This window comes from Myotis nattereri, assembly GCF_964212035.1.
Source record: "Myotis nattereri genome assembly, chromosome: 10".
NCBI classification, from domain to species: Eukaryota; Metazoa; Chordata; class Mammalia; order Chiroptera; family Vespertilionidae; genus Myotis; species Myotis nattereri.
In genome coordinates, this window is record NC_138085.1 from 79,508,693 (window position 1) to 79,516,422 (window position 7,730).

Genomic DNA, 7,730 nt, shown 5'->3' on the forward strand with positions numbered 1-7,730 from the left:
CTGATGTCTAAAATTCCTTCGTAGACACTTCTTGTGATAATCCATCCGTCCATCCATCCATCCATCCATCCATCCGTCTACTCTTCCTTCTTTCCTTCCTTCCTTGCTTCCTGCCAACTCAACCAATGTTTGCCAAAGCACCTTCTCCAGCCAGACCCTGCCTGGTAGTGAGGATCTCAAAACCAGACCTGCGGTAAAGGACTCACCTTAGCTAGGAAGACACGGACCTGTAAGCAGGTAACTCCAGCGCAAGGATATACACGCTGGGAGAGAGAAAGGAGCAAAGGGCGTGGAGGGCCAGAGGGGAAGAGGGACCTGCCTGGGGGGAAGAGAAGAGGAGACCCTGAAGGCTTTCCCAGCAAATGCTAACAGAGCTGCAAGCAGGGGGCAACAGAGGCTGGAGTTTCACACCCCTCCCGGCCCCCGCCAAGCTTCTCAGGCAGGAGGGGGCCCCTGGGAGGAAAAGGAGGAAAACAAGAGGATGTTACACGAAGTGAGTCATCCAGCCTCAAATAACCAGGACCTGCACCGCAGAAAGTGCTTGGCTTGGAGCTGGGCCAACCCCAGGGCTGCAGAAATAGCCATGATGAATTCATAGATTTCTGTGCAAGTCTCGTCCCCCATCGCACTGCAATCCCAGCCCTAGGAAACTGGAGCTTGAAGCCCCATATGTTCAAAAGCGTGTACAGATTTTGGTCAAGATTGTCTCGATGAAACTCTTTTCCCGTTAACAGAGGCTGGTCTTCCGTCCTGTCCTGGTAAGACCACAGCAGGCCCAGCCCTGCTCAGGGGAAAAGCCCCGAAGGGCCTCTGCTTTGGGGCTCCATCTCCACAGAAATCTTGTTGCCGCCAGGGAAGTAGGCGCTTCCCCTGTAGCAGGGAAATAAGCCGATCAGTAGTATCTGCTGTACACCCACCGGGGACACTGCAGGGAGAGAGCGACAGCCCAGAAACCTCCCCTGGAAGGACTCTGATCCACCTGGAAACGGGAAAACAGTCAGAGACAGTTTGGAAAACTCAAGCTCTGGGACCCGACAGAGTCAACCTGATGGACTGGACTGAACCTCACTGGGCCTTGGGATTCCTTATCCGAAGGGGGGGGGGGGGGAGAGCGAGAGAGAGAGAGAGAGAGAGAGAGAGAGAGAGAGAGAGAGAGAACGAACACTGGCTCTTATGTGACACTGAATATAAAGTACCTGGGTCATGGTTGGTATTTAAAGTGCGGTGTCCTCTTGCCCATGGAAGAGGTGGAACTCAGGTCCCTAAGGAGGCGTGGAGTCCTGACCGGCGAGGGCCAGGTGGGAAGGCCGTCCGGCAGCAAGAACTCACAGGCCGCGGAGGAAAAGCGTCTGCATCAAATTCTGGCTTCACCGCTTCTCACCGGGTAACTGTCAGCCATGCACAAACCACCTGGTGCCTGTTTTCTCCTCTGTGAAATGGAAACAGGAGTGGGACCTGGGGGGGGGGGGAGGGGACCTGGGGGGGGGGAGGGGACCTGGGGGGGGAGGGGACCTGGGGGCGGGGGGAGGGGACCTGGGGGGGGAGGGGACCTGGGGGGGGGAGGGGACCTGGGGGGGGAGGGGACCTGGGGGCGGGGGGAGGGGACCTGGGGGGGGAGGGGACCTGGGGGCAGGGGGAGGGGACCTGGGGGCGGGGGGAGGGGACCTGGGGGGGGGAGGGGACCTGGGGGGGGGCGGCTCTGAGGATTGGGTTACGATGAGTGAACACTCAGAATACCTGGTACAGAGTGAGGCGTCCCTCAGTGGTGGCTACTGCTGCTGTGACGGAAGGAGGGAGCTCGCGTTCAATATGAAGCAACAATGAAGGAAGAGTGGGCAGGCTGGGGCCCAGTGTTAGAGCGCCTCCAGCGCCCCCTCAGCCTGGACCTCACTAAGGCACTGAAGGCCCAGGGCGGGCTCTTGAATGGGGGCCGACAGGATGAATTATACATTGGAAATGGCGGGAGCGGGTGAGTTTCTGTGGCACCATGAATGGCACCAGAAGAAGCTGTTCCTGAGCCATCAGGCAGCCTCCTCCTGCTTCCACCCCAAGGTGGCATCCTCTGGAGAACAGGAGAAGGCTCAGGACAGAGCATGTACCTGGTCACGTGTCCAGGTGGTTATCGCTCACTTTACAGGCGCACGGAGTGGCTTGGTCAGCAGGGTGACTGGTGGGAGGTGTTCAGACATCATTTCACGAGCAGCCATGAGCGACTTTGGGAAGTGGCCAGGCTCACGGTCCAGGGGGGCTGTGTGAGCCCACAGGTGCTGCCTCATGCCCCTCCATACCCCCCACAGGGAGCAAAGGCAGTCGGGATCCTCCCCGAAACCCCACTGAGCTCGCAAAGGCCCTGCACAGGTCCTGGGGCCACGGGGAAGTGCTGGGAAGGTGAGAGGGTGATACCCGCCTCCCTTCGTGCCCACCTGGGCTTCTAGAGACAGGCAGAGTCAAGGGCATGACGGAGAAGAAAACATTCCGCATTCTGGAGATGCTAACGAGAGTGGCAATGAGCATTCACGCCACTTAGACACGCGGGCAAGTTCCTCGTACAGAGAATTCCCCAGTGCTGGGCCCACGAGAGCACGGGTGCCACGGCCCTAGAAGTGCCTTGTGACAGGAGAAGCCATGGGAGCACAAGCTGTGTGGGGCCAACTTTGGGGGGAAAAACCCTACTGCACATTTCTTGGCCTGCAGGATCCAGAGAAAGAGACCCCTGGACTCTGACAGATGGAATGGGAAAAATTCCTTTGAGTCTGTGATTTGCTTAGCAGAAAAAAGGAAGTCGGGTAATCCTTAAGTGACCCCAAGTGGTAAAAATACACCAGCATGAAGGGTGTCGCTGTGGGTGTTCACAGTGTGACGTTAGCGCCACCTGCTGCCCTCGCTGGGAGATGATAAACCACGGACCACAGGTAGGCCCTGCTGCATGTCATTTCAGAGGTAACCATTCTCTTGGCGCTGGGCTGTGAGCGATCAGTGGGAAAACGAATAACCATTTATGGACAGAAGATAGGATAGCGTCTGTCGTTGTAACCAACAGAACTAGCACCAGTATTTTAAGGGAACAATTATTTCATGCTATGGGTATAATCCAGTATCTCCAAATCGCTAGCCGTTAAGAGCCAAACAAAATACCCCAAACTTCCAGCCTCTGTGGTGCAGGTTAGCCTGTTCTCTCCCCAAATGTCTAAGAATCCTTAGAAGTGTCCACTAATCCTGTCGCCTTCTAAGCTTTGGTTAGGCGACCACTCCAGAGAGTTTTCTTGTCCCCTCCTGCCACAAGGGAACAATTTCCCACAGGACAGGGTGCTAACCAACTCCCGCACCTAACATCCCTGTGTTCAAACACACTCAGGGCCCTCCCTTCAACGCCCGAGTTGTACGTACCTAGTTGGTAACACTACGTAGCAAACATTTGAGGATTTCCAGGGGATCCGTGTAGAAAAGGAAAGCTCATTGTCAGACAGTGTTGCTCCCACTCTGAGCTCACCCCATCCCTGCTGGCCCTCTCTCTGCCTCCACCCTCCATCCTGGCAAGTCCTAATCGGATCCGGATTTCCCCCCAGGCTAGATTCTCTTCCAAGACCCTGACCTCAAACTGGAAAGCCCTTGACCTGCAATCGTTGCCCAGCAGGGACACCATCTCTGGTCCTACCTTGGCAGCAGCAAATATTGGTCCTTTTGGGGATTTGATTGAAGGAAACAAATAGCTAAGAGCCAATGAGAGTCCTTTCTGGTGAACAGGGTGTTACTAAGCTGGAGAATAAGATTTAAGGTGAAACAGTGGATGGAGCCAATAATTTCCTCTAAAGGGAATGGAAATGTTTTTAAATACAAAGTGACAATCTATACTAATAAAAGGGTAATATGCTAATTAGACCGGGAGACCTTCTGGACATCCTTCTGGACAAGCCATGGTGGCGGGGCCAAGGCAGAGGCAGTTAGGGGCAATCAGGCCAAGAGGGGAGAGCAGTTGGGGGCAAGCAGGTAGGCAGGGGGGGAGTTGGGGGCGATCAGGCTGGTAAGGGGAGAGCAGTTGGGGGCAAGCAGGTAGGCAGGGGGGGAGTTGGGGGCGATCAGGCTGGTAAGGGGGGGCAGTTGGGGGCGAGCAGGTAGGCAGGGAGTTGGGGGTGATCAGGCTGGTAAGGGGGGGGCAGTTGGGGGCGAGCAGGTAGGCAGGGGGTGAGTTGGGGGCGATCAGGCTGGTAAGGGGGGGGGGGCAGTTGGGGGTGAGAAGGCCAGCATGCAGTGGTTAGGGTTGATCAGGCAGGCAGGCATGTGAGCAGTTAGGAGCCAGCGGTCCCAGATTTCGAGAGGGATGTCCAACTGCCGGTTTAGGCCCAATCCCACAGGAATTGGGCCTAAACTGGCGGTCAGACATCCCCCGAGGGGTTTCAGTTTGGGGAGGGTGCAGGCAGGGCTGAGGGACACCCCCCCCCCTGCACAAATTTCGTGCACTGGGCCACTAGTGTCTAAAATAAAAGGCCAACTGGGTTTTGAAAACTGGAAGCATCCTTAAAAGATTGGTCTGAATCCCCAAAGTGACTATTGGGAGGAAACTACATTCATCTGGCTACATTTATTTTTAAAATAGTCTTCCTTGTTTCTCAAAAATGATATATGGTACCATTTGTTTCATCCGTTTTTCTCTGCAATAACCTCTACTGCACAGTATGAGAGCCAGGGCTCCAGCTTGAACCCAAGCTGTATTTAGCTTTAGGACACGAATTCACTTGGGCATTTGCAGGGGAACCACAATGCTTTGCAATAGGAACAAGAAGCATCTCGAGTCAGGCTCAATTTAGAGCAGCAGCTCTCAACCTGTCAATCTATTAGCATCTCGGGGCAGCCAGGCCCAGCCCCAGATGCTGAAGTCTGAATCCCTGGAGGTAAGGTACAGGGACTGGCATTTTCTTTTAAAGCTTCCTAGGTGAGCCCTAACTGGTTTGGCTCAGTGGATAGAGCATCAGCCTGCAGACCGAAGGATCCCAAGTTCGATTCTGGTCAAAGGCATCTACCCTCGGTTGCAGGCTCAATCACCGGCCCTGGTTGGGGAAAGTGCAGGAGGCAACCAATTGATATGTCTCTCTCACATCGATGTTTCCCTCTCTGTCTCTCCCCCTCCCTTCCACTCTCTCTAGAAATCAATGGAAAAATACCCTCGGGTGAGGATTACAAAAACAAAAGCTAATCCCATAGCGAGTGCACTAACTAAGGGAAGGAGCGGAGATGCTCCCTGTTGGTAGAGAGGCAGTGGGCCATTCCCGGAAGGCAGATGATTCTAGCAGCATCTGTCTCTTATTCTTTTGCATCATCTTGCCTGGCTCTTAGGGGGAAAGATTGCAGCGAGAGTTCAAGTTCTAAGAGCCATTTATCTGTAACAGTGGGTCTTGGGTTCAAGGCCCATCTGCACCTCCGACTGAGGAATCTGTCAAAATGCAGGTTCCAGGGTCCCGCCTTAGAACTAACAATCTCTGTGTGATTGGACGAGCCAGAAGTCACTAACTATTGCCAGGATGGGATCCAAGCCCATCTGACCCCAGGTCCTTTCCAATTCTCCTCAACTTCTGACCAGTAAGACTGAAACCTCTGTCAGAAAAACTACAGTTCTGGATGGCTTTAAATGAGAGGTAATTATTTAAAGCAGCAGAACGGAAAACAGCCAAAATTCCCCGTGCTCTCCTCCCTCCAAAGGAATCCTCGATCAATTACTTTGGAGCAGCAAAATACCCTCCCTTTCCTTCCTGTTCCACTACATTCTTTCCCTCCTAACAAATATTCCTTTTCCCCCAAATAAGGTCATTTGGAAAAAAGTCCCTGCTAGTACTTTGGAAACCGTCAGAACCTATAGGGAAATGATAAATTACTATACAGGGGGACCTACCCCAGACCTCATTTTATGGTTATCTACACATTTTTCATATCTCATTCAAACTGCAATAAAATGTTTTAAGTCAGAAGAATAAGGTAAAATGTGTCTTAATGGTGTTTGCTCATTTAGAATTGAGAATTAACTTAAAAAAAAAAAATCTGGCTGTTTTTAGTCATTGCCAAATGCACTTCTACCTTAAAAGAAAATACAGCAGGCTGCACATTATTTACAAGTCTGGGTCTGGGTGTCGTATGATGGTGGTGGGCAGGGGTGAGGACCAGGAAAAGAGCCGTGAGAAAAAGCTGCATTAAGACATCAGACCATCTCAGTTTGCCAGCACCATTCGCACACCCTGTGGGGAGACAGCACGAAAACGAGCTTTAAGTGCACACGAGTAGGGTTTCAGTTTGGAAAATTGTACAGAATTGTTCCGACTTTGTGTGAATGTCAACTAGCGCAACAACGCAACCTGGTAACGACCCTGAAAAACGTTCGTTAGGTTCATTCACTTTAACTCAATCCAGGAATTAAAGTCATAGAAGGAAACAATCTGAAACGCAGATCAAAGATTCCCAGAGAAACATGATGCGTATGTAGCACAGGAGAGATGTCAACATGGAAGCACTGTAAAAGGTGGCGTGGCGTGCCCACTGGCTAGACCAGTGGTCGGCAAACTCATTAGTCAACAGAGCCAAATATCAATAGTACTTCTTCAAAGTGGGGCGATCAGCATCACGCGTGGCTCAGCGAGCACTTCTTGACCAGGACTGAGCGATTACTCACATCCTGAGCATGGACCAGAGGCTGGAGGAATAGCATCTGGACGCGGGGACTGAGATGAAGAGAAGGATAATGATAAGAGATGGTCGGTCGGAAGTCCAGGCAGCCCCCTCTGGCCTGTTACATGGAGCTTCTTCTGTTAAGAACTCTGTTCCCTGGATAATTCCCGTTGGATGGCATTTGGAAGGGAAAAACACGAATAAACCCTCCCACGGCCTCCCAGCTCTGCCCCGCACTCCTCTCTGGCCGACCTCTGCGCCCGGGGAATCCTCGTCCACAGGGAAACCAGAGAGGAAAAGCTGCCCCAGGACCAGGGTCTGGTCCCAGTTTGACCAGACAGGCCTTGTGGATGTTAACCCGCCCAACTCGCTCCTGCACCACAAACCAGGGTGTGAGCAGCCCGGGCCGACCGCTCCATTGCTGAGCGGTCAGAGGGTCAGTCTGCCCTTGGCCGCCACGTCAATGAAACACTCACTTCTGAAGCGGTGACTGGTGTGCGTGGTCACGGCCAGCTGTTGTCCCAGCTGTGAGGTCGGACATGGTATGCGAGGACCCCTCCAAGGACAGTGTCCAGACGTGGGTGAAAGAATGAAATTCTCACCCCGCCACATGCACCAGGACTCAGCACAGGGAAGTGAGTCAATGGTAATGCGTTTCCCACTGTTTATACATTTAGTTTCACTCAAGATTGTGTTTGAAGAAATATTTCAGTGCGCAAAGGTTTAAAACCGTACAAGACATTGTAACTTGTGCTCTTAAGAAATCTCTAAGGTAAAAAAAAAAAAACTCCCCAAGAAACTACTTTATAAACTAGAGTCAAATGGCACAAAAGAGCAGTTCAATTATATTTCAATTTTTCCTTCTGGTGCTAGGCAAGAGGGTCTGAGGACATATATTCCAAAGGACTGTGTTTAAGTGTAAGGCCCAGGGGGACAGTGGGAGCGTTTTCTCTCTGTGGCCATAACCTGGGGAGAAAGGGTCTTAAAGCAAAGGCAAACCTCCAGGGATACATCTTCACTGTCGCCACCACCCACTCTGTCGTCAGTCCTCACAGAACCTTCCAGCTCCTAAAACACCC